This window comes from Rhipicephalus microplus, unplaced genomic scaffold (assembly GCF_043290135.1).
Source record: "Rhipicephalus microplus isolate Deutch F79 unplaced genomic scaffold, USDA_Rmic scaffold_12, whole genome shotgun sequence".
Classification (NCBI taxonomy): Eukaryota; Metazoa; Arthropoda; class Arachnida; order Ixodida; family Ixodidae; genus Rhipicephalus; species Rhipicephalus microplus.
Window position 1 is genome coordinate 47086595 of NW_027464585.1, and position 23980 is coordinate 47110574.

General features: G+C 45.2%; 1 long non-coding RNA gene across 1 annotated transcript; it reads left to right on the forward strand.

Annotated features, from left to right (window-relative positions):
- Positions 1-13901: 13901 nt before the first annotated feature.
- Positions 13902-21689, forward strand: LOC142783849 (uncharacterized). Its single transcript, XR_012888519.1, has 2 exons — positions 13902-16841; positions 16930-21689. It is a non-coding gene; the product is annotated as an uncharacterized LOC142783849 (long non-coding RNA).
- The last annotated feature ends 2291 nt before the right edge of the window (positions 21690-23980 follow it).

The window sequence follows — 23980 nt, forward strand, 5'->3', positions numbered from 1 at the left end:
CAGCACGATGCGATTCATCATAAACTAGCTTTCTCTCTTGCTGTCAGGCTTCAGTATTTATACGAGCACGTTGGCGGCACTGTGCGAGTCTTAAATTGTATTCCTCTGAAGAGGATGGAGATGAATTTGCGTGGCAGATAAAGAAAGAGACGTCCAGGAAAGAAGTATGCTTTGGCAAAACCAGCTGTCTGGTCGGCTCCCAAAATCAAGTTATACTTATTAGTGTCTACTTTCTTGTTGATTCTTTTTTTCTCACTATCTAAATCTTTGGTTTCTTTCTTTTTTTTAACATACTGTCTTCACTATACAACTCCCCTCCCCCCCCGCCTTTTTTTTCGTTGTAAGCAATAATGCAGTTATCGTCCATGTGAGGCTATGTTCTCTTGGCCAATCCCTCAGAGTGCGTATGAGCCATGGATTAGAGGCTACAAACAAACAAAGTATGGGAGCGTCCATAAACTAGGTAAAATGGTAAGTAGCCGGTTGTCCGCTGAATGGCCGTATTATAGGCGAAAGTGACGAATGGTAGAACTACATCGCAGTTTTTGTGGTCTGGTTGAATATAGGCGGCGATAATGTCGGCAATTGCGCGGTGGAATCGCTTAGTGAGGCCGTTAGTATGGGGATGATAACTAGAGGCAGTCTTGTGAGTTGTGCCGGAAGTGTGAAAAAGTCCGTTCACTAGTTGTGAAAGGAAGGCCCTTCCACGGTCACTAAGCAATACACGTGGAGCACCATGGCGCAGTATAGTGGCTCGGAGGATGAAATCGGCCATTTCAGAAGCTGAACCGGTAGTGACGGATGCCGTTTCGGCGTAGCGCGTCAAATGGTCAATGGCTGTTACTATCCGACGGTTTCCAGCAGCACTGCCAGAAGGGGGCCACAAAGATCGATGCCTACAACTTCGAATGGTGTGGCTGGGCACGGAAGAGGCTGCAGTGTACCGGCTGATGCAGATGCGGGTAGTTTTCTACATTGGCAGGTAGTGCAGGACCCGACGTACCGAGCTACACTAGTGGTAATGCCTGGCCAATAAAAGCGACTTCGAAGGCGATCGTAGGTTTTCATTTCATTTCATTTTATTACCTTAAAGACCCCATTGAAGGGGTATTACATAAGGGGTTGGTACATATATGAAAACGTGAAAGCCATTTTTTTTTTTTCACAATGAAAGGTAATTTGTTACGGTGTTCAAAAAGGTGGTAGGACAGGTTATGGCGGTGATTTCGTTAGAAATGCCGTTCCAGTCCGTAGCTGCACGAAAAAAGAATGAGGACGAAAAAGTGACGGTGCGCGTATGCGGCCGCTCAACTTGTTGCGGGTGACCAGTGCGATGGAAGATGCGTGCCGGAGGAAGAATGTATGGTGGCCTGCCGAGCGAGCTGTAAAAAAACTTGTGAAAAAGGGAAAGACTAGAAATGCGGCGACGAGATGCAAGCAATGATAGGCCAGATTCTGTTTTCAGTGCTGATATGCTGACGTCGTAAGAGTACGTAGAATGAATAAGTTGATTGATGAGATATGCTTGATGCGGGCTCCAAATGGCTGATGCGTATTCTATCTTCGTCCTTACGAGAGATTGATAAGCTAGTAATTTGACATTATTAGTAGCGTGACGCAAATGGCGTTTTAAGAACCCGAGTGTTTTGTTAGCAGATGCAATGATGTTCGTAATGTGCGTTGCCCAGGTTAAATCGCTACAAAGGGTTACTCCGAGATATTTATAGGAAGGAACTAGTTCGAGGTTTGTGTCAGCAATTTGGTACGGGAATACTATCGGATTTCGGCGGCGGTGAAAGGAAACAGTTTTACACTTGTTAGGGTTGAGTTCCATTAGCCAAAGGTTATACCATTCCTGTAAGCTTAGTAAGTCAGTTTGAAGAGACGTGTTATCCGAAACGTTGTTTATTTTACGATAAATAACGCAGTCGTCTGCAAACATGCGTATGTTAGAAGATACATGTAATGGTAGGTCATTAATGTAAATCAAAAACAGAAACGGGCCTAGGACAGACCCTTGAGGGACACCTGAGGTTACCGTGGTAGTGTTAGACATTTGATTGTTGACGGAAACTGATTGCGAACGATTAGTTAAGAATTCTTTAATCCATGCTAATACGTCATCATTTAAATTCAACGCGGCAAGCTCTAGTAGTAGGTGCTCATGAGGAACTTTGTCAAATGCCTTTGCGAAATCGATGAAGATGGCGTCAGTCTGAAGGTTAGAGTCGAGGTTAACGTGCAGGTCGTGAGCAAACATAGATAGCTGCGTTTCACACGAATACCCTTTTATAAAGCCATGCCGTGCAGGGTGAAAAAAATTATTGGAATCAAGCAAGTCCATGATATGTGTGTAATTGATATGCTCGAAGAGTTTGCAGGGTGCGCTAGTTAATGAAATGTGACGATAATTTAATGGTGATTGTTTGTTACCTGATTTGGGGACTGGAACGACCTTTCCGTGCTTCCAATCTGGAGGCAGCATTCCTGTTGAAACTGATTGTGAAAATAGTAGACACAGATACGCTGCACAGATATCTTTAGTATTTTTCAGGAGTTCGGATGTAATGTTGTCTACACCAGCTGAAGAGGAAAGTTTGATTTTGTCTATTAGTGATGAAATACCGCTGGAAAAAAACGTAATTGGTGGCATGATACATTCAAAGTTCGCATGAGGGATGGTAAATGACAACTCAGTTTCTTGGGTGAAAACGGATGCGAAGGCGGCGTTAAACACGCGTGCACATTCCGTGTCACCTAGGGCATCCCCTAACTCATTACGTAGCGTAATATTGCGCGTGTCCTGTGGGTTTATGACTTGCCAGAATTTTTGGGGGTTGTTCTTAAGCATGTTCGGTACGTCCGAATGGAAGAATGAGTGTTTGGCATGACGTATGGCTTGCAGATAAGCAGATTCGGCGGCTTTGTACTTGTTCCATGCATCAGGGGTGTTGCGGGACTTGGCTGCGCGGAAGGAGCGTTTTTTCTTGTTTTCTAATCGCTTCAGTGCTTTATTGAACCAGGGTTGGGCGGTATTAGGATTGATGTTAATTTGGGGAATGTATTTATCAACCATTTCGTTTAGCTTATCTCTGAAAATCAACCAGTTTTCGGTTACATTATGATGAGAAAAGGGAGTGTCAAAAGTGGAGTAAAAATTCGTTAGTTCAGAGTTAATTGCTTCTTAATTTCTTTTATCATACAAACAGATAGTTTTTTTATGGTCGGTGCTAAAGCGGGCTTAATCGCGAAGTCAGCATGAATGACTTTATGGTCACTGATTTCAGGCAGGTACGCAATGGAGGACATGCACTCGGGATGGCTGGTTAATATAAGATCCAGAATGTTTTGACAGTTATCAGTAACGCGGGTTGGTTCTATAAGAACTTGAGATAGGTTAAAGTTAAGGCATACATCAAGGAAGTCGTTCGATTCCCTTGACGTAGCTGCTGGTGCAGGCTGGCTTGCCCAATCGATATTAGAAAAATTAAAATCGCCAAACAGAATTACATGCATGTTAGGGTGTTTGTTCGTTATTTCGCTTGGGATATTATTGAGCTTAAAAGAAAAATCGGGAGTACTGTGAGGGGGCCTATAGCAAACGCCTAGTAAAACTGAGTGCGGTGCGGCATGGCATTTAAGCCACAAGATTTCAAGGTCGGACACAATGTTTATAGACGAACAGGATATGTTGTGACTGACAACGACGAGTACTCCTCCTCCTCTCATGCCGCTGCGATCGTTTCGAAACACTCTAAAATTGGGTAGGTACCTCGCCGTCAGTCACGTCACTAGTAAGCAATGTTTCCGTTAGTATCAGAAGGTTGCTATCAGATGATAACACCAGATTAGAAATAATGTCACATTCTGGAATAAAGCTGCGTATGTTAGTAAAGATAGCAGAGAGCATTAAGTTTGATCGAGGGGCGGATCGAGGGCGGTGAGGCCTATTTTGATGATGGGGCAATTGCTACAACATTTCCTGAACAGAATCTGTGGAGTGGTCATACACGTAGCGTTTGGTACCATTGTGCAATGTTTTGAACTGCAATGAGTAGGAAGTAGATTTTGATTTAGCGAAGGCGATCAGTTTTTTACGAGCAACTCTAACGGGATGAGAGAAATCTTCACCTACACTGAAGTTGCTTCCCTTAAATTTGGGGCCATTAGAAAGTAGAGATTCTTTAGTTTTGAAATGATTGAAGTTTATAATGAGTGGCCGATTATGGCCTCCTGTATGGCATCCTAGGCGATGTGCCCGTTCAATGTGATTAGGGTCAACGGTGAACTTCAAGTGATCATGACAATGACGGGTGACGATTTCTTCAGATTCTGCAAATGTTTTTTAAGGGTTTGGGTCGGGAATGTTATAAAAGATCAGGTTATTGCGGCGGGACCTGTTTTCGGTGTCATCCATCTGTGCAGCAAGACGGTCAATCTGGTTAGCCATTTCAGTGGTATCTGTTTTTATAGTGTCCAGGTCGGTTTTGATGGTTGAAATGGCGTGATAATGTCCTTCTAAATCAGTCATGCGTTTATTGAGGTCCGATAGGGTTTTGTCTGTTGTTAGTAGCTGGTTTTTAAGGTCTAGCATATCGGTAATCAGCTTCGACTGGCCAGCCGATAGCTTTCTTGACTCGTTCATTACGTCCTCAATACTGGGAGGGCCAGGGTTGGTTTCAATATCTCCCGCCAAAAGCAAAAGCGACTGCATCGCATGAATACATTCAACAACAATTGTAGCGCAACATCGTGGGCTCGGTAGCTGTATAAGAAAGTAATTGCTAGTTTTTTTCCAAAAGAATGAGACATTCGACTAACCTGCATGACGAAAAGCAACGGATTAGTGATCTGCGCTGAAGCACAGCCACCGAGCCCACAGAGCGTGCGGGACGACAGGGGCGGTTTTATAGCTGACTTAATGGATGATGTTGCTGACGATAGCGCTTTCCAGGGTGATTGGGGAACCAAAGAGGGCAGTGGCGGCGCTGTTGGGCACGCTGAATCGGTCGCGGACGGAGCAGGGCAGGGGCCCGCACCGGGCGTGCTGGAACGGTTTGCTGCGATCGCTGTAGCTGGGGGGAAGGCCAGAATTGCGGGCAAAAGTAGTCCAGTGAAGAAACTGTGGACCTGCATGGCGAAAAGCAACGGATTAGTGGTCTGCGCTGAAGCACAACCACCGAGCCCACAGAGCGTGCGGGACGACGGGCGGTTTTATAGCTGACTTGGTGGATGATGTTGCTGACGATAGCGCTTTCCAGGGTGATTGGGGAACCAAAGAGGGCAGTGGCGGCGCTGTTGGGCACGCTGAATCGGTCGCGGACGGAGCAGGACAGGGGCCCGCACCGGGCGTGCTGGAACGGTTTGCTGCGATCGCTGTAGCTTGGGGAAAGGCCAGAATTGCGGGAAAAAGTAGTCCAGTGAAGAAACTGTCGACCTGCATGGCGAAAAGCAACGGATTAGTGGTCTGCGCTGAAGCACAGCCACCGAGCCCACCCCCAGTTTTATGGTAACCAAGGTGACCAGCAGTCGGATGGTCAAGAAGCGCTCTAAGGACTTCAGACCGAAGCGATCGGGGTAGAATGGGAACCCAGCGCTGACCATCAGGATGGTATATTTTGCGGTAGAGCACCGAGAACTGCCAGTGAAGTTGCCTATAATACGTCAACAGTATGGGTCAGCCAGCTGTCGAGAAGGAAAATTGCGGGGGTCGTCTGAAGGCAGCTGGTCCAGAGACGTGAGAGAGGAAACCGCCGTAGACGTGGACTCCGACGGTGTATTGTGCAAAGTGATTGCGGAAACGCTGACTGGAGCTGCTGGGGGTGGGCAGCGAGAAAGAGCATCGGCGTCTTATGCTTTCTGCCACACTTGTATACGATGTCAAAATCATACTCTTGGAGGCGTAGAATCCAGCGGCCGAGGCGTCCCGACAAGTTCTTGAGTGTCGAAAGCCAACATAAAGCGTGGTGGTCAGTCACAATGGTGAAATGGCGGCCGTGCAGATAAGGACGAAATTTCTCCACTGACCAAACGATGGCGAGGCACTCCTGCTCAGTGATCGTGTAGTTCCTCTCGGCTGCGGTGAGGACGTGTCTGGCGTATGCAACGACCCGCTCTCTAAAAGAGTTGTCGCGTTGCAGGAGCACGGCTCCTAAACCGCGGCCGCTAGCGTCTGTGTGCAGGAAGGTCGGTGCATCATCACGAAAATGAGAAAGTACAGGGTCGGTCGTGAGGGCACTCTTCAACCTGTCGAAAGCCGATTCACATTCCTGAGACCACTGAAAGGGCATACCGGAAGCAAGTAGCTTATGGAGTGATGCGGCTATGGAGGCAAAGTTTTGTATGAATTGCCGAAAGGTAGACGCGAGACCAAGGAAACTTCGCAAATCTTTCGGTTTGTCAGGGCGAGGTAAGCGAAGCACCGCAGCAGTTTTCTCAGGGTCTGGACGAATTCCGTCCTTGCTCACAACATGACCGAGGACCTTGATAGATCTGCTGGCGAAATGGCACTTTTTGGTGTTAATTTGAAGACCAGTGCCTGCAAGGCAAGTCAGGACCTCGTCCAAGCGTTGCAGATGTTGAGGAAACGTCGATGAAAAGACAACAATGTCCTCGAGGTAACATAGGCAAGTCTTCCATTTCAGGCCACGCAGCATGGTGTCAATCAAGTGCTCAAAAGTTGCGGGCGCACTGCTTAGACCGAACGGCATGATATTGAATTCGTATAGGCCATTCGGGGTCGCAAACGCAGTTTTTTCTTTATCATCTTCGTGCAAGGGGATTCGCCAATAGCCGGAACGCAAGTAGAGGCTTGAAAAGAATTCAGCACCTAGTAAGGAATTGAGGGTGTCGTCGATGCGTGGCATAGGGTATACGTCCTTCCTAGTGATCTTATTGAGTGCTCGGTAATCGACGCAAAATCAAACGGAACCGTCTTTTTTACGCACCAGAACGATGGGAGATCACCAAGGACCGGCTCAGAGTCGGATTACCTCCCGTTGCGGCATATCGTCTACGTTTTCCTCAATAATTTTTCGTTCGGCTAGAGAGACGCGGTACGGACAGCGGTGCACAATGGATGTTCCGTCGGTCTGAATACGATGCCCTGTAGCGGCTGTCTGGCCCAGGGTGGATGAATGAACGTCAGAAGAGTTTGCATGCTTTTTCAACAAATCAAGCAGCTGCTGCTTTTGTGAGTCTGTCAAGTCTTTCTTGATGGCTGCTGTAAACTCCGAGGAAGCAGCATGATCTGCAGGATGGCCTTTAGAGGAGACAGGGCTAAGAGGCACGACGCACACAGGCTGCAGATCGGCAACGCAGGTGACAGTAATGCCCGGTGGCAGTAAAATTTTATCTGGTGTGGTGTTTGTAGCAGCGAGGACAGCTGATCCGTTGTTGTAGCGAGCCACACCTGATGCGAGAGCTATGCCTTCATTAAGGCAACGGGGCAGGGGAGTGACCAAAATGTCACCAGATTCGACGTCGTTGGACAAAACTGTGACTAATTGATGTTCGTGTGGTGGTAACTGGATGTCTACAGCAGCGATGAGTCGAAGTGGCTTGTAGGTTTCGTCGCTGAGCAAGTGGTCTTTGTCAGTAAGATGGACGACACGTTGTGCACAACAAATAGCCGCGGAAGCAGAGGAACGAAAGTCGCAGCGTAAAATGAGTTCATGGGAGCACGAGGCTAGCACAGCAAATTCTATATGATGAAGAATGTCCTCGATTAGCACACGGGCAGTAAAGAGAGCGGAAGGGCGAATCATTGTTCCCTGGGCTGTAACCAGTGTTGGTCAATCATAAGGCGTCGTGATTTTTCAAATGCGGGTACACAAATCAGCACGAATAATATAAAACGCAGCCCCAGTGTCCACCAAAGCATCAACGTCCACTCCCTCAAATGTGACTGAAATCAAGGTCACGCTGGAGGAATTAGAATCCTATGTTGGAATGCAGTTTGTCCTCCAAAAAACTGCATCGCTTAGTTTTCCGGACGCCAATCAGAAGCGAGAGAAGCAGGCTGAAGAGGAGAAGAGGAGCGACGGTAGGGCGATGGTGAACGGCGTCAGGTTGATTGATGACTACAGCGCAGTTTACCCGATGCTGGTGGAGATGGAGACCGACGTGGTGGCGACGAATGACGGCGGCCCTGGTACAAGGCTCCTGCGGTATAGTTCCGTTCGCGTATGTCGTACCATCGACACTCGTTTTGCTGGCGCTTGCGGCAAAAGCGTAAAATCTGACCACGATAGCCGCAATATTAGCACCTATGGCGAGTCGATTGATAAGGAGGGTAGTAGCCTGCGTTAACTGCACCGGGAGAGAGAGCAGTTGGAGGGACAGATGATGGCTCAAGCGGTGGTGACGGAAAGCTCGTGGGAAAGCTTGTAGGAGGTGCGGCAGTAACCGACACGTATGTTCGTGGTGGCGACGTCGAGCTGACGGTGCCTGATGGTGCGGCGGCGGCATGCGAGAACGATGGGAGAGTACGAGCGACAGTGGGCTGCAGGTGGGCCATGTGGGACGTGAGCTCCTCTCTGACGACATCTCGCAATGACGTTGAAGAAGACTGAATGGGACACACCGAAGGCAGTGTGAATCCCATTGATTCTAACTCTTCGTGTATAATCACCCTTATTGTGTCTCGTAGGTTTGGATCAACGGTAATACGGGCTGCGCCACTGTCTGGTTGTAGGCGCATAGACTCAAGTTCTTTGAGGCGCTGACAGGTTGTCGCAACGTCAGCAACGGTAGCCGGATTCTGGATTGTAAGGGCATTGAATGCGACGCGTGCCATCCGCTGAGGAAGCTGGCGTACTTTATCTGACTCTGTCATTGATGTGTCGACCCAGCCGTAAAGTCAAAGAACATCCTCGATGTAGGATCTATACGACTCCCCGATGTGATGTTTCCGAGTCGCAAGAGCTTTCTTTGCGAGAGCCAAACGAACAGCCGGTGTACCAAAGACAAGGCGAAGCTGATCTTTGAAGGCTGACCAGTCGGGAAAGTCGATGAAGTGGCAGAATGATGAAGTGGTAGACTAGTGAGGTGGAATGAGACGTGAGCGAGTTAGTAGGTGTTATCCCACCGGTTAGCAGCGCCGACACGTTCGAAATCGTCAAGCCATTCCTCCACTTATTTTCCGCGCATACCAGCGAAGGGATGGGGCTCACGGTGGAGGCTGTTAATGACGTGAGAAGGTGCAGCACGCGGTGGCGGGGTGGTAACGGCTGCAGCACCGACTTCATTTTGATGCGACATATTTCAGGACACCTGGCCCAAGTGGCGACCTGAACGTAGCTTCAGGGGTAGAGTGGTCGACAGGACGACGGGGAATCTAACAGCACGCTCCACCACGTATGAAGTCTTGGTTCGGAAGACCTTTATTAGGCTCGAGGGACCGGCAGCCGACAGCTACGATGAACGAACCAAGATGATGATGCTAGACGACAACGATGAGGATGGATGAGCAACACATGATAATGATGATAATGTACAGGTGAAGAGGATGGGTGTACTAAATGCCCACAGTATGTAGAACGGTTGGGAGCCAGCAAACAACGCTGAACAGAGCTTTTCTGGACCTTGTGCAGTGATCTTTGTCAAAAAAATTAAAGAAAAAAAAAACTAACTTTGTCTGACCAGTTCTGCTAGTTTGCTGCAGAATCATAACATCAAGAAAGTTTTCTTAAGTAATGGTTCATAACAACAGTTGTCAACATTTGTGACTGAAAAGAGAAGTTCATGCAACTCAGCATCAACTTCTAACTTCACGGCTGTTCTTGTAACGAAATGCCAGTTGCAAAATATAAAACACGCACTGTATGAGGAATCACAATGCACATCGAAACCGAACTCACATTGTGTTGTCTCCGCCCTCGTGTAATAAAGCATAGCTTACTAACACATGATAAAACACACGCCACACAGGCCAAACTGCTAGTAAGTCTCTCTGTCAAGTCGAAGTCTTTTTTCACTAGTTCACAAAAGGGCATGTTCATTTCTAACAATTGCATTTTTATGCCCATTGCTTTATTTATAAACGACGCTTGCTCCTCACGAGCACCTGCTCAGTTTTCTTTGTTGAGCAGACTTCCGCCGAGAACGTTGTCCACGGTTCAAGGCTTTTATGAAGAATCTCAGCCTTGTCAGCACATAAAACCCTACCACTCGCTGAGTGACATGTTCACGATGCTCCTCGCATCCAATCAGTTTCACTTTGTTCACCTTTAGGACCTCTATGAGATCCATGATGCTGTCATGGTGCACGCGGCGGGTGCTAAAACAATCGGTGAATGTGTCCTCAAGAAATCCAACAAAGCTCACCAAGGTCGAAGATGGGTACAAAAGGCCCCCGTAGTCATACTGTTGGGTGAACTGCACGATAGCGCTTTCAGATTCTCGCGAAGTCAACAAGTCATTTTCGCAAGCAGAACAGTGCAATCGCACGATGCATTTCCTCGCAACGAACCCGCTAATGTAATGGACCAGTCTGCGGTCACTTCTGACGGACACGTATTCTTCATGGTTGCTCTCATGTGGCATCACATCGTCGAATATATCGTTTTCATTGCTTTTAAACTGAATTTCATTTAGTGCATGAGTGAAGCCTGGGTTCTGTGGTGGCGGTGACGGGGGCAGGCACAGTCCAGGGGACAAAAGAGAGTCAAGCGTGTCAGGAGTCACATTGCCCTTGTCCGCCGAGCGCACAAGGTTGCAAAAGCTGATGCATGACATTGTGCCGATGAACTGCTGCGGTGTAGGATGATCGTTATTCCCGCTGCACTGCCGCACAATACCGAAAGTGTTCTCCAGGGGGTCTTGATTCATGGCAATAAGGGCTGCAGCGCGAGCACGAAGGTGCTAGAAGAAACGTGAAATGAAAGGCGAGGCAAGGAAAGCAAAAAAGACAACACGAGCGCTGTCTTGGTTCAGCCGGGCTGTCATCAGGTAGGCATAAACTACTACCGTCGTCAGATATTCCAGCAATAGCAAGGTGCTTTTGATGGTTACTCGAACCCCTGCTGCTGTGGACTGACTCAGAAAGCCCCGCTTGCCTTTTGCGTGTGACTCCCATTCGGTCAAGTAAGCAAGAAAAGTGTAGGGGCAGTCAACCGCACTCGAGTTCAACCGCAGCGCTACTCTGGCGTATTGAGAGGACATGATGGTGAGGATGCTGTTTATCATCCTGCGTAAAAGAAAAGAAAGTAAGAAGAGCATTACACTATGCCCGTGTGCAAGATATTTTTAGCAGGAACGCGCAATGCACATGACATTGCATGTCATCGTGGGGATTCGTGCCTCATTATTTCAGGTGCATAAAGATGTTGCAAAATTAGTACGATATAATTATGCTGTTTTGTTTCTGGACAGAGGTACACTGCTCTAGTACATCTTAGCACTTGTAACGTTACAAAATTTGCTATTAAGTTTGCAAGAAACGCTGTGAGTTTGGGTGAGAAGAAATGCAGTAAATGTCACATGATATAATCTGCGTAGAGAAAATTTTGCTTTATATTTGTGAGCTTGACATTTCAGTAACATGTTCGAAAAACCTATAGGAGCGTTTTATGTGGTTTCGAGGCTTCCCTTGCAGCATGTTCGAAGTGTCCTGCATTATGCCGTTGCAGTTGACTGTGATTTATGTACACACTCAGAACGGTACACTCATTTTAGTGTATATAGCTTGTTCAAGTACCCAGCTGTGCAAACAAATACTTCCTTCTACCTGAATTTCCAAACATATCCTAAGCATTGCTGCTGAAACCAACACAATTAAGATATCGGACACACTTACTCAAACAACCACAAAGTCGCCTGTATGCAGTTGCGTCTTGATGGATCGACATCTTGTTAGTAGAAGCGCAGGCCACGGGTCACTTGTGGACCAAACAATCGGTAGGCCTAGGGGACGCGCATCTTCTCAAAGTTATTGGGATTGAGGTGGGCCTCCCGTATGCCATGCATCACGCGAAGTGTCACAATATTTCCATCCATCGCGTAGATGTCTTTGACAGCGTCCAAGGAGACCTGAAACATAAATCATATATGTAATTGAAACTCCTTCTATTGAAGTTGTTCGAGGTATAGCGCATACCTCGAACAATATGAATAACCAACAAGCCCGTCATGCAACCTTAGTCCTTCTATTGAAGTGCTTGGGATGGTAAAATTATTTGGAAGAAAACCCAGAAACATTTAAACTTGAGGAAGTAATTTTATGGCTCTTCAAAGTCTCAAAGATTTAATGAGCTAGGCGACAAATAAATACTATCAGGTCATCGTTAATGCCCACGATATAACCGTGCGTATGTGAAAATTTGCTAAAGGACTCTGACATGAAGCCTCCTCTAATGTCGCCCGGACATAAATGGAACCGTGTCCGGCCGAGGTGGCATTGATGGGTTAATTCACGATATGCAAAAACGCGGTAAACGAATGAAGTTACTGTGTGAGCAGGGACGGATCCAGCCACTCAATTTACGGGGGGGGGGGGGGGGGGGCTGAAGTAACTTTGGAGAGGTGGGAGTAGTCATGACTTTTTTGTATTTGCTAGCAGAAAAATCTCTTCATTGCACTAATTATGTCAATATGTGCTCACAGTGGTTTCACTCATTTGTCCTGATTGATGATATGAGGTGAACTCCGAGCCCTATATTGAGAGGGAGGAGCGCCGACAGATAATTTTTGAAATAGCGATCGCTCCCCCTCTTCACCCCCACTCTAAATCTGCCACTGAGGCCGATGCACAAGGTTGGAAACAGACAGTTATTGCCATGAAATCATGAAACCGACCATAGCCGCACGCTTCATACGGTACGTAAAAGCTCGGCTACCGAGTCCAATGCCCAATGCCTGTAGGTGGCGTGCGGCTTCGTCAAACGAAAGCTAACGTGGTAAGAAGTACAGACTTTCTCGCTGATGGCTGCCTGGGCCCTGCTATAGTCCTCTCTGTGGGCTGTTTTACCCCCCCCCCGCTACTTCTAAGGGGAAAAAAAAAGACTGCTGAGCATGAGACGTCAGATTTAGTGCTTTTATGCAACAGCCCAGAAAGGACGGTATCCTCCTTTCCATTAAAAAAAAAGAGTGGGTCTGTATGCGTTATAGTGCGATAGCATGATCAAAGAATAAACTGTATCTATAAAATAAAAAATATCCTGTGTCAAATTGGGTTTGGCAGACAAATTCGTTCGCTAACTCTGGATCTTCGCCAAATCAAGTATATATATATATATATATATATATATATATATATATATATATATATATAATAAGAGAAAGAAGTGTATAATTAAGGGCTCGTTTTTCCGTGTTTTAACACCGGGGCCGGGGATGAAGCCCTGACGAAGGCCGGTCCCCGGCCGTAACGTTGACAATAAAGCATTGTTTTTCGTTTGCTCGTTCGCTTCATTTGGTGATATATATATATATATATATATATATATATATATATATATATATATATATATATATATATATATATATATATATATATATATATATATATATACAGACGCACTTCGGGAATAGTGCAGTACAGGAAACAAAACAAAATTAATTCATTCCTAATAGTTTCGGCTGGTGGACCAGTCTTCTTCGGAGGATATAAGCGAAATGATATATACATTTCGCTTAGAAATCCCGAAGATAGCCGAAACTGTTAGGTTTAAATAAATATTTTATTGTTTTGTTTCCTATACTGCACTATTGTGGAAGTTTATAACTTTCATTGCGGTAGCCGGAAGAAACTGATCAAATATATATATATATATATATATATATATATATATATATATATATATATATATATATGTTCATTTGTTGACCTGCGCTGCTCATACATTAAGTAACGTCAAAAAAAGCTGTTTTTTAGGGGCGAAGCTCGTATGGCGTGGCTTGCGCGTCCCTCGTAGTACGTAACCACCAGTGGCACATACCCGAAAAAGCTATAACATTTGATCTCCAAGGTGGTGCCGGTGAGAAATTTCTTCTGTGCGTTGTTTAACAATAAAAAATAGTGCTCAATGTACATGCCAATGACTGCTAATGGGGAATTAGAGACAGGAGCATTCGGCTATTAGTCAACGCGCACGCTGCGATCCCCATTAGCAGCCATCGGCATGTGCATTGAGCACTATCGGACAAGAAAGGGTTGCTATATTATACTCGCTGGGTGTAACCTCTTTAGTTTTAGAAAGGTTTAGCGAGCGTTGAGCCGCAGGGCCATGAATACAATGAACTAGTATATACCATGAATGAATTCGAGGTGGTTAAAGGGGGGAAGCAGATACGAAGCGCAAGCCGTAAGAAATTAAAAGCTGAATCCTCCTGTCTCTCATTTCACATTAGCAGCCACTGGCATGTACATTGAGCACTATCTGACAGGGAAAGTTTGCTACGTTATACTCGCTGGGCGTAACCTCCTTGGTTTTAGAAAGGTTTAGCGAGCATTGGGCCGTAGTGCCATGAATACAGTGAACTAGTATATACCATGAACTCAAGGTGGTTGAAGGTGGGAAGTAGACCCGAAGCGCAAGCCGTAAGAAAGTGTGCGTGTGCCACCTCTAGTTTAGTCCTTGGAATGTCCACTGAATGGCAGTGCTTCTATATGGGGAATATATGATAAAAAGATGCGGGATGGTGGGACTTGGAGTGTTGAATAGATGGACGAACGGACACACAGACAGATGCATGGATGGACGCATGAACGGACGCAGGGGCGGATGCATCAACGAACGCAGGGACAGGCGCACGAACAGACGCATGGACGGTCACACAGACGGACGCATGGACGGACGAATGTTTCGCCCCACTCTTCATCATTCGCTCCGTGGATATGCTGCCATTTTTTTTGTGCCTCGTGCCTGTTCCGAGCACGCTTCCCTGTTTGTTTTTCCCAGCAGTAGTGTGCGAGTTCTATCTTAAATCGACATTTATTCAATCAACAAACTGAACGCGAGATATACATTTCACGCCGAACTGTATCCACATAACAAAAACGCAAAAGTGATAGAAAACCATTCCTTGAAGTTCTACAACAAATACACATCAATAAAACAACAGAAGAAAAAAAAGAATAAAAGAGAGCTGCAAAACCTACCAGGCCATCAGGACTGTTGTGGAGGAGCAAGTTGTTGCGAGGACATTTTATGAGATGAGGAAAGTCGGAAAGGAAGTGTACGTAGCGACTGCTGTCTTTGGGGTGCCTCATTCTGCATTGAATGTTCTCAGACGTTGCTTTAATTCCCAGTGCCTTCCACATCTTTCTGTTCCAAGTCGCACCGTCGCAAGTGACAAAGTCTATGAAAAGACCCAAGTAACCACGGATATCCGTCGGCTGTCCGCTATGAATCCAAAGGTCGAAAAATTCGGATATCCAGAGCGGACACAGCACGGACATTCGCTGGACGTACAAGGAAGGTCCATTGACGGGATGTACTAGGTGGCTTTCTGGTGGATATCCGAACAGGATTTCAGTCGGACAGCCAGTTACGAATGTCCACTGGCTATCCATCAAAGGGCCCCAAAGAACACATGAGAATTGAAATTAGTTTTGGAATACTGCAGTGCATGAGCATATCCTATGCTCGCAGTCATCAGAAATTTTCTAAATCTTGTGATAATAGTGGGGCTTTAATTGCGTATGGTGATCCACAAGTGATCTGCTTTCAGATCTAAAGCTCATATCTCCTTGTATAGCGGCCGTAGTAGTGGCGTATGTGTGTATCTGTGAGCAGACAGTTTCCGTGGATGGCATGAGCTGACTCGCATGCCGATGCCCAGGCCAACACACACGCTGGGGAAACCAGAAAGCCCTTCAAGGATGAGGTATTGTTTTTTTTAATTTTCACGGCATTCTGAACTGAATGCGACGGTCATTTGAAACGTAAAGATCGCGGGATCAAATCCCGGCGGCAGCGACTGCATTTCCGATGGAGGCAGAAATGTCGGCCCGTGTGCTCAGATTTGGGTCACGTTAAAGAACCCCAGGTGGTAGAAATTTCCGGAACCCACCACCACGTAGGCGTCTCTCATAATCATATGGTGGTTTTGGGACGTTAACCCCACATGTCAATCTTATTTTTAAACGTAAAAAAATATAGCATCTAGTTCAGGGTTTTTTAAGGCATGTGCACTTTTTGTCAGGGTTAAAAATATATGTGCTCGTATAACTTATGTTGTATACTGTGCATTGCTTGTAGTATATCGTGCACTTATCTTACTAGTTTTTGTCAGCGGAAAGTGACCAACAGTTTTTAAAATAATTGTTCCATGAAATCAATTAAATTTTTTTATCCCGTTGACCACTATAGCAAAAGATATACAATGAAACCATACACTCAATCTATCACGCAATAGACTAACTTTTCACTGCTGAACGTTTATTACAAATCACGTGTAAGAATACTTTAGGTAAATAAATGCCACGGAGCGAGCGCAACCCGACAACCCGACAACCCGACAAATGTAATAGTTACATGCGGTACACCACGGAGGAAGGCGGTGCTAGCGATGACACTGCTGCCGCGTCGCAAATGTCTCTCTCAAAAACTGAAACAAGTCACAAAAATGGCGTTTCCAATTCAGGTTATTTGATAATAATTATCATCAGAAACGGTTGTAATACACCGCCTAATTGTTAAATATTATAAAGCTACTTTAACGACGTTTATATTGACGGTGATCTATCCAAACAGCGGAGAAAAAAAAAAGTTTCCTTTGGCGAGCCATCGCCCAGTCAAGCCAAGCCACTGGATTTGTTCTGTTAGTTCTGTAGATAATGGCGGCGTGCTTGTAGTGCCAGTGCAGATACGATTGTATTTTCTTCCCCAGCTACGGAGGTAAGACAGCTACATTTATTTATTTGTTAAGAATACAGTCAAAGACTTCAAAACTTCGTATGAGTACTACAATGTGTTTCCGTCGCAGGTGCCAGCATGCCTAAAGCGAAGGAAAAGCCTTACACGCGCAAGAAAGCGTCATTGCAAACAAAGGCAATATTTCGCGGGATTTCGGATTTCAAGCCGGCAGCCAGCCGTCAACGTCTGAAGGAATCGGGAACTTCGAACAATGCAGTAGTGCGTGTGGTACACTACGCGCATGCAGTAACACATGCTGTCCCAGTGAGTGTGCGAGCATTTGCGTGCCTGGGGCTGACGAAAACACTGCGGCTACATCAGCAGCTACTCAGGTGGATTGCTGCAGCTCGGCGCCCCCTGAGGGCAGTTCGCCTCGCGTCACCGAAAGTGACTCAACGGACACATCGCCTACAAAATGTTCACCCTGTTCGTCCACGGGAGCATCGCACACTGAACCCGAAGGCTCGCCAATGCAACTCAGCGATGTGCCTTCTCCTGTAAGCGGAGTCCCGGAGGTACCTGTTTGTTCATCTTCCACTGATGCATTGTCAAAGCACAAAGATTTTGTTGTGTCACTGCGCAGTTGGGTCATCAAAGAAAATGTTACTCATACAGCTTTGTCCGCTCTTCTAAAAATTCTCAAGGTCAGTACTTTCGATTCTTCATCTCTGCCTAGCGACGCTCATACTCTTTTCGCCACGCCTAGAGATACACAGCGTGCACCTGTTGTCAGTTCAATGGTACCGGGACATTACTGCCACTTTGGGCTACAGAAAAGCCTCGAGAATGCTTTGTAAAAAGCACGTTATGAAGGCAGTCATGTTTTTCTTGCCTTTAACATTGACGGGCTGCCAATTTCCAAAAGCTTCACCATGCAGTTGTGGCCCATACAGTGCATGATTCGTGAAGATCGAAGAATACCACCCTTTGTAGTTGGAATTTTCGCAGGCCCAAGAAAGCCTGCTTCAGCCAATGAGTTTCTCAACAAACTTGTCAGTGACCTGCAACAGCTTCTTTCCCAAGGAATGATTTTTCATGGGCGCCTAATTGATGTTTCTTTGAAGTGTTTTGTTTTGGATGCCCCAGCACGATCATTTGTGTTTCAGATTAAAGGACATACAGGTTAATCTGGGTGTCCTAAGTGCACAGCTGAGGGTACATACAGAAACAGTCGACTCAGCTTCCCTACTACGTCATCCACTTTGCGTACGGATGATTCTTTCAGGCGTCAGATTGACTCTGACCATCACCGGGGCGCATCAGTATTAACATCACTGGCCATAGACTGTGTGACCTCTGCACCACTGGACTATATGCACCTGTTGTGTTTGGGGATTGCGAAAAAGTTGCATAATGCTTGGCTAAATGGTCCTCTAGACATAACGCCTTGGGCCTGCAAAGCACAGACAATTCTCTCACCTTAATGTGTTGTTAGCACCATATGTGCCGAAAGGTGCCCTGCATCATTGGCCGTGAATTCAAAGTAAAAGAAAACTTGTATGAGAAGCCATTTATTTCTGGCACCATTGATGTTTTTGTGGTTTCACAGCTTTCTGGTGTTAAATGTTGGCCATTAAGAAATGTACGCAAGGTTGCTAGGTTACCCTGGCACGGAAAATTTGTTACTATTCCACTGCTTCATCTGTCTTGAGGGCACTAAAAGAATAATTGATTGCACTTAGGATAGATTACCCTTCAACAGTTTTTGACACACCGCTTTGCTATGAAGAGATGCTTTGTTTTCTTAAAGGGGAACTCCGGTGCATTTTCGACCTTACTGAGATAATGCTGTTTTCAAATAGTATTGACAATCCTGCAAAGGCTAAGGTGGTTAATTTTGCCCAGGTACTCGTCAGTAAATTTAATTAAGCAATAAGCGACAAGTCAAAACAAAGACCAAAATGGGAAGCTGCTCTGTCATCCATGGTGGGTATCAGATGACGTCTCGAGAATTCGTCGCTGATGACGTCACGAGATCGGCTACACCCCGCCACGGCTTGCTAGGGTGCACACATAGCTCACATTCCTCTTCTGATGCGCGAAAGGCAAGTTGGCGATATCGACGCAGAAGCAAGCTGTGCCAGAGCGTCTGAACTTACGAGTGGCAAGTTCAGCAATGATTGCAGCTACTATCTCAGCGCAGAAGCATCGCTTTTTGATTTCGTCCCGCCGGCGCGTGAAGCACCTGACATGCCCCGAATCGATTTTCTTGTTGCTCAATATTGTAAGACCGACATCAACGATGACGAACACGTTGTATACAGCTGACAAAACTGAACTGTGCTAGCGTTGTCACCTCGTAGAAGAAAGCGCACGTTGCATCTGTCTGCCGGGGAATGCAGGGTTTTCCAAAAAGAGTAGGCCCTTACGTCACATGCACAGGGTGGCCTGAGTTTACTAGTGTGATTGCAGAATCGGCTACTAATTTTAAAATTTGTTTTCCAAGAAACTGAATGACTTAGGGTGCATAATTTGGCACATATTATCACGGTACCAATGAAAACACATGTTTAAAGTTTTATTGAAATCAGTTATTATCGAAAAAACGCCGGAGTTCCCCTTTATGTGATTGTTACATGAAAGTTTTAATTTGTTGTTTTCTTGCGTTAAATGATATGTGGGCTTTAACATCCCGAAACCACCATATGATTATGAGAGACGCCGTAGTGGAGGGCTCCGGAAATTTCGACCACCTGGGATTCATTAACGTGCCCCCAAATCTGAGCACACGGGCGTACATTTCCGCTTCCATCGGAAATTCAGCAGCCACAGCCGGGATTTGATCCCGCGACCTGCGGGTCAGCAGCTGAGTACCTTAGACACTATACCACCGTTGCGTTAAATGTTAAGCCAAGCACTGCTGATCCTAGAAAATAAGTGTAAGTGCTCCCTGAAAAAGTAATTACAACATGTTATTAAAAACTAGTCTTGGTTCCTACTGTACTCTCAAGTCGCGATATGAGCTCTTCACATGCTGGAGCAAGAAATTGTGATGTTCCCATGGCCAGGCGAGTACCCTGTATGATGTCGCCTGAATTAGTACTGTAGCCTGACGTCAAGCTAGTGTCGATGTCGCGAGGTGCACCTTGGGAAAATTGGCTTTACTAGTACTGAGGGAAAAATGGCACTAAATTGGGACGAAGAAAGAATGACCGCACAACACTGAGGAACAATGGAACTGAGGAACAACTGTGTGTGTGTTTATTACGCGGGAAAATATAGAGCTGCAAAAACAAATAGGACTACAACACTTGCTCGTAAAGATGAAAAGCAAGATGAATCTCTCACGAGTCAAAATGTCCAAAGTTAACAGCTCAGAAACATGTTCTCTTTTTCGAGGAGGGCAAGTGGAGGCTCACTGACACACGTGTCCTTTCTTCCTAATATGGAAGACTTCGTTGATTTCGCACTCGATCTTGTTATGACATCGTGAAAGCATCTTTCAATTATGGAAGAGCTGGGTGCAGCTGCACGAGGAACAATGGGCTGCAAAGGTGCTGCTTGTTGAAGTCTTGAGATTGAACGGGTGCTCATTCAGGTGATCGTTCAAACATTGACTGGTCTGTCCAGCATAGGTGTAGCCACATGACAACGGAATGTCGTAATACATTGTTAATGCATTCCTCATACTGTGTCCTGTGCTTCTTTATGCACGCATGCTCTTTGGGGTTACTTTACTTTTTCGCATAGGCTGCCGAGAAAGCCTTACGCCTGCTTTGCTAACGATCTTGAGTGCATGGCTCGCACCGCGTGCGTAAGGGATGGTGGAAATTTTTTGTCTTGTGCTGGGTATTTCCTGGTGCTTTGCTTAGCACAGGAAAGACAATTAATTTTTGTCGTCTCTTAGGTACATAGTTTGAGTCATGCGCTCATGCAAATCGTGTATCAACTGGCCCTTCAAGACACCCTTCTGGCTTTAATTCCAAAATAATCTATCTCGGCATTTGCTGTACTTCACACTTGCTCCGAGCTATCTATATACACAGGAGATTTGTAGGGCAGAGTAAACTGTCCTTCAAAAAAAATGGTGGCACTACCCCTTTAATATGACAGTTATTTGGTCACCATATTGTGCTAGCAGTGAAACGAAACAGCCACTATTGTGCAATAAACATTCACATTCTCCAAAGATAAAGAGGTGTATTGGTTGTGCTTGAATTAAAACTGATGTCTATATGAGGACTGTTCATAGTGTTTAAGAGATATTCATGTCATAAGGGTATCTTAATTGTCCCATTGCATTGTTCTATGTAGAGCTCTAAAATGCTTCCGGGCGAATGACAGTTTTATGTATGATTAATGTTTATTGTACTTAATAAACAATAAAACTGTGTCATCCATTTTCAGCATGTGATGGAATTCAGCCCTGTGCTTTCCATGATGTGAATTTGTCTGATACATTTTTTTGTTATTTCCCATTTCATGTTTGTTTTTGTATTTTTGCAACAGTCATATTTGTCGCCTGTTCTGCAGTATTGTATTGGAATGGTGTTTTGCATCATACTGGATTTTGTCAGTTTTTAACTTAAACCTTTCTTATTTCTTGCTAAATGTTCTTGACATTTTTTGTTTGTACCAAAGCTTGTGTCTTTATGACCCTGTAAGTTTTAATTTTGATATTACAAAATAAAATAATCACAGTTAACTTCTTTCATTGTATTACCTTCACTGCTAGAATTGTGTGGAGTTGTGCTTCTATTCTCATCATTGTGTTAACACTTCAACTTGAACATCGTACTTGATTTAATTAGTGTTTGCTTAATTTATTTATTCATTATTACTAGAGTACATGATTTGACCTAATGATAATAAACATTTTATTGCATCTGAGACCTTGTGTGAGCCCAATCTTTTTACGCTTTAGCACTTGTTCCTGGGCAAGTTGATGCCTAAGTTTGCCAAACATATGTTATTCTGTTTTATCGATGGTAAAAGCTTGAAAACAAATAAGCTTCTAAGCATGCACAGTGGCACGAAAGTTCGCTGTACTCTTTCACGTCGCTGTGCATGAATGTTTTTTCTAGCTTATACCATCAATACACAGCTGGTAATTGGCACTCCGGATCCCTAGTCGTCACCTTATTTGTGTCCATGAATCTTGTTTTAATTTAGCATTGCACCAGAAATAATTTTAGCGCTTTGATATTTAATCTGCAGCAAAAGGGTTCTTGTGAAAGACGCTCAGGAATCAATTGCGAGAGTGCACAAAACCTCAAGGACCCTCGATATTACCACACACACACACATATATATATATATAGCTAGGTATTTGTGCTCACTCAACATCAGCCTCGGACAGGCCGCATGGACATTCAAAGGACCATTAGGGGGTAGATTATTTATGCACAATGAATAAGAAATCAATATACATATCTATTATGAACATATATGTACCTGTGTATATGTATAATATATCCCCTGATGGTCCTTTTAATGTCTGTGTCGGCTGTCCAAGACGGATGACGAGCGAACGTACAAATTTGTTACCTTTGTACATTCACAGTATGTCCATTGGACGTACATTGTACGTCCGCGGATATCTGATGGATGTCCAGAATATCCGAGACGGACGTCCCGACGTATTCCTAACGGATATCCGTGGTTACTTGGGGACTTGCATCTTCTGCAAGTAATACAGCCTCCACCAGAATTTTCGCGAGGAGCTTCCTTTAACGTTTCCGTGTGTTGCGAACACTGCTAGGACTTGCATCCACTTGCCTGTGAAAGGTGCAAACATAATCACCTTCAATAGTAGCGGAAAATGTGACTGAGAGGTATTCCAATAGTTTCAATTCATCAATTAGCAGTCCTCCGTGTCGCTTAAATATGTCCATCGATGTCGTCTTCTTTTTTTAGAGCACTCAGAGCCCTTGTACAGAAACCGAACCCCGTCTTGAAAAAGTTCAGATATTTCCTCAACGTGTCTTCACTTGGTAGGACTAAGATGTTGTTGCTTCTCATGTATTTGTATAGCCTTGGACTTCATGAGCAGACACTCTAAGATCCAATTCTGAGTGAATTTTATACCCTGGTACTCGCTCGCTTGGAAGCACGGAAAAAATGTAGTGCTGCTAGTCTTTGCTTCGGAAGCATGTCACCGATACTTTCTTCAAAAGTGCCTTCTTTTATAGCTGTGTTCTGCTTGACCATATCTCTCAGTTTTGATTTCAAGTTTGACACCCGTACAAGCAGTCTGCGATTTTTCTGTCTCAAGTTTTTCGTTTGGCGACAAATGGCTCGCTTTGCAAAAGTGGCACCAATAGCAGCAGTGGTACTTATCACCTTGCATTTTTTCCTGATCAGGGACAGCCTTGCTTTGTTGCATGGTCGACATTTTATACCTGCACAGTTCAAAAAAAAAAAGGTCTGACTACATGTTTACGCACGACAGAAAGACATACGAACACGCCTGCACACACAGACGCCTAACCACAAACGCTAGCATTAACGCACACACCCTCATTCATCAAGCTTTCTCGATTTGAGAGGAGTAATGGGGAAAACATTAACTCACAGTAATGTTGACCAGTAATAAATTTCACTCTTCTTCTTTTTATTTTATTTTTGTGATATCAATTATATACAAGAAATGTAAACTTGTGGGATCTTTTTTTTATATACCTCTGTAATAGAAACATCTCTGGCCGTTAGGAATTACAAAATGCAAATGGAATTAAGATGTACATATTGCCACGTTCCATTTCACAACTTTTTGTTATCGTTCCGAAACACCACACGATTCTCGGCGCAAACCACGCCTGCAGGTTTCGAGAAGGTTCCGGACTGTAGTAGATTGATTCGATAAGGTCACGCCCACTGTGCGAACGGTACGGATTGTTCTGGAATCTACGCCACCGCCAGCGATAACGCTAGAACATTCGACAGCAAGGGTATAAATGCCGACGCGCTTCGCCGCTTGTCAGTTGTTGATCGAAGGCCGACGCTGCGTTCGCCGCTATCAGTCCGAGACTGCTATCTGTGCAAGACTGCTGCTGTAATTAGACTTTCCCTTTACCGGGCACAGGTTCGCCCAAATAAACAGTTAAATCCCGACACGAAGTTTCCTGTCTTCGGCCACGTCACGACCCCGTGACATCTGGTGGAGGTGCTGCTTCGTTCAT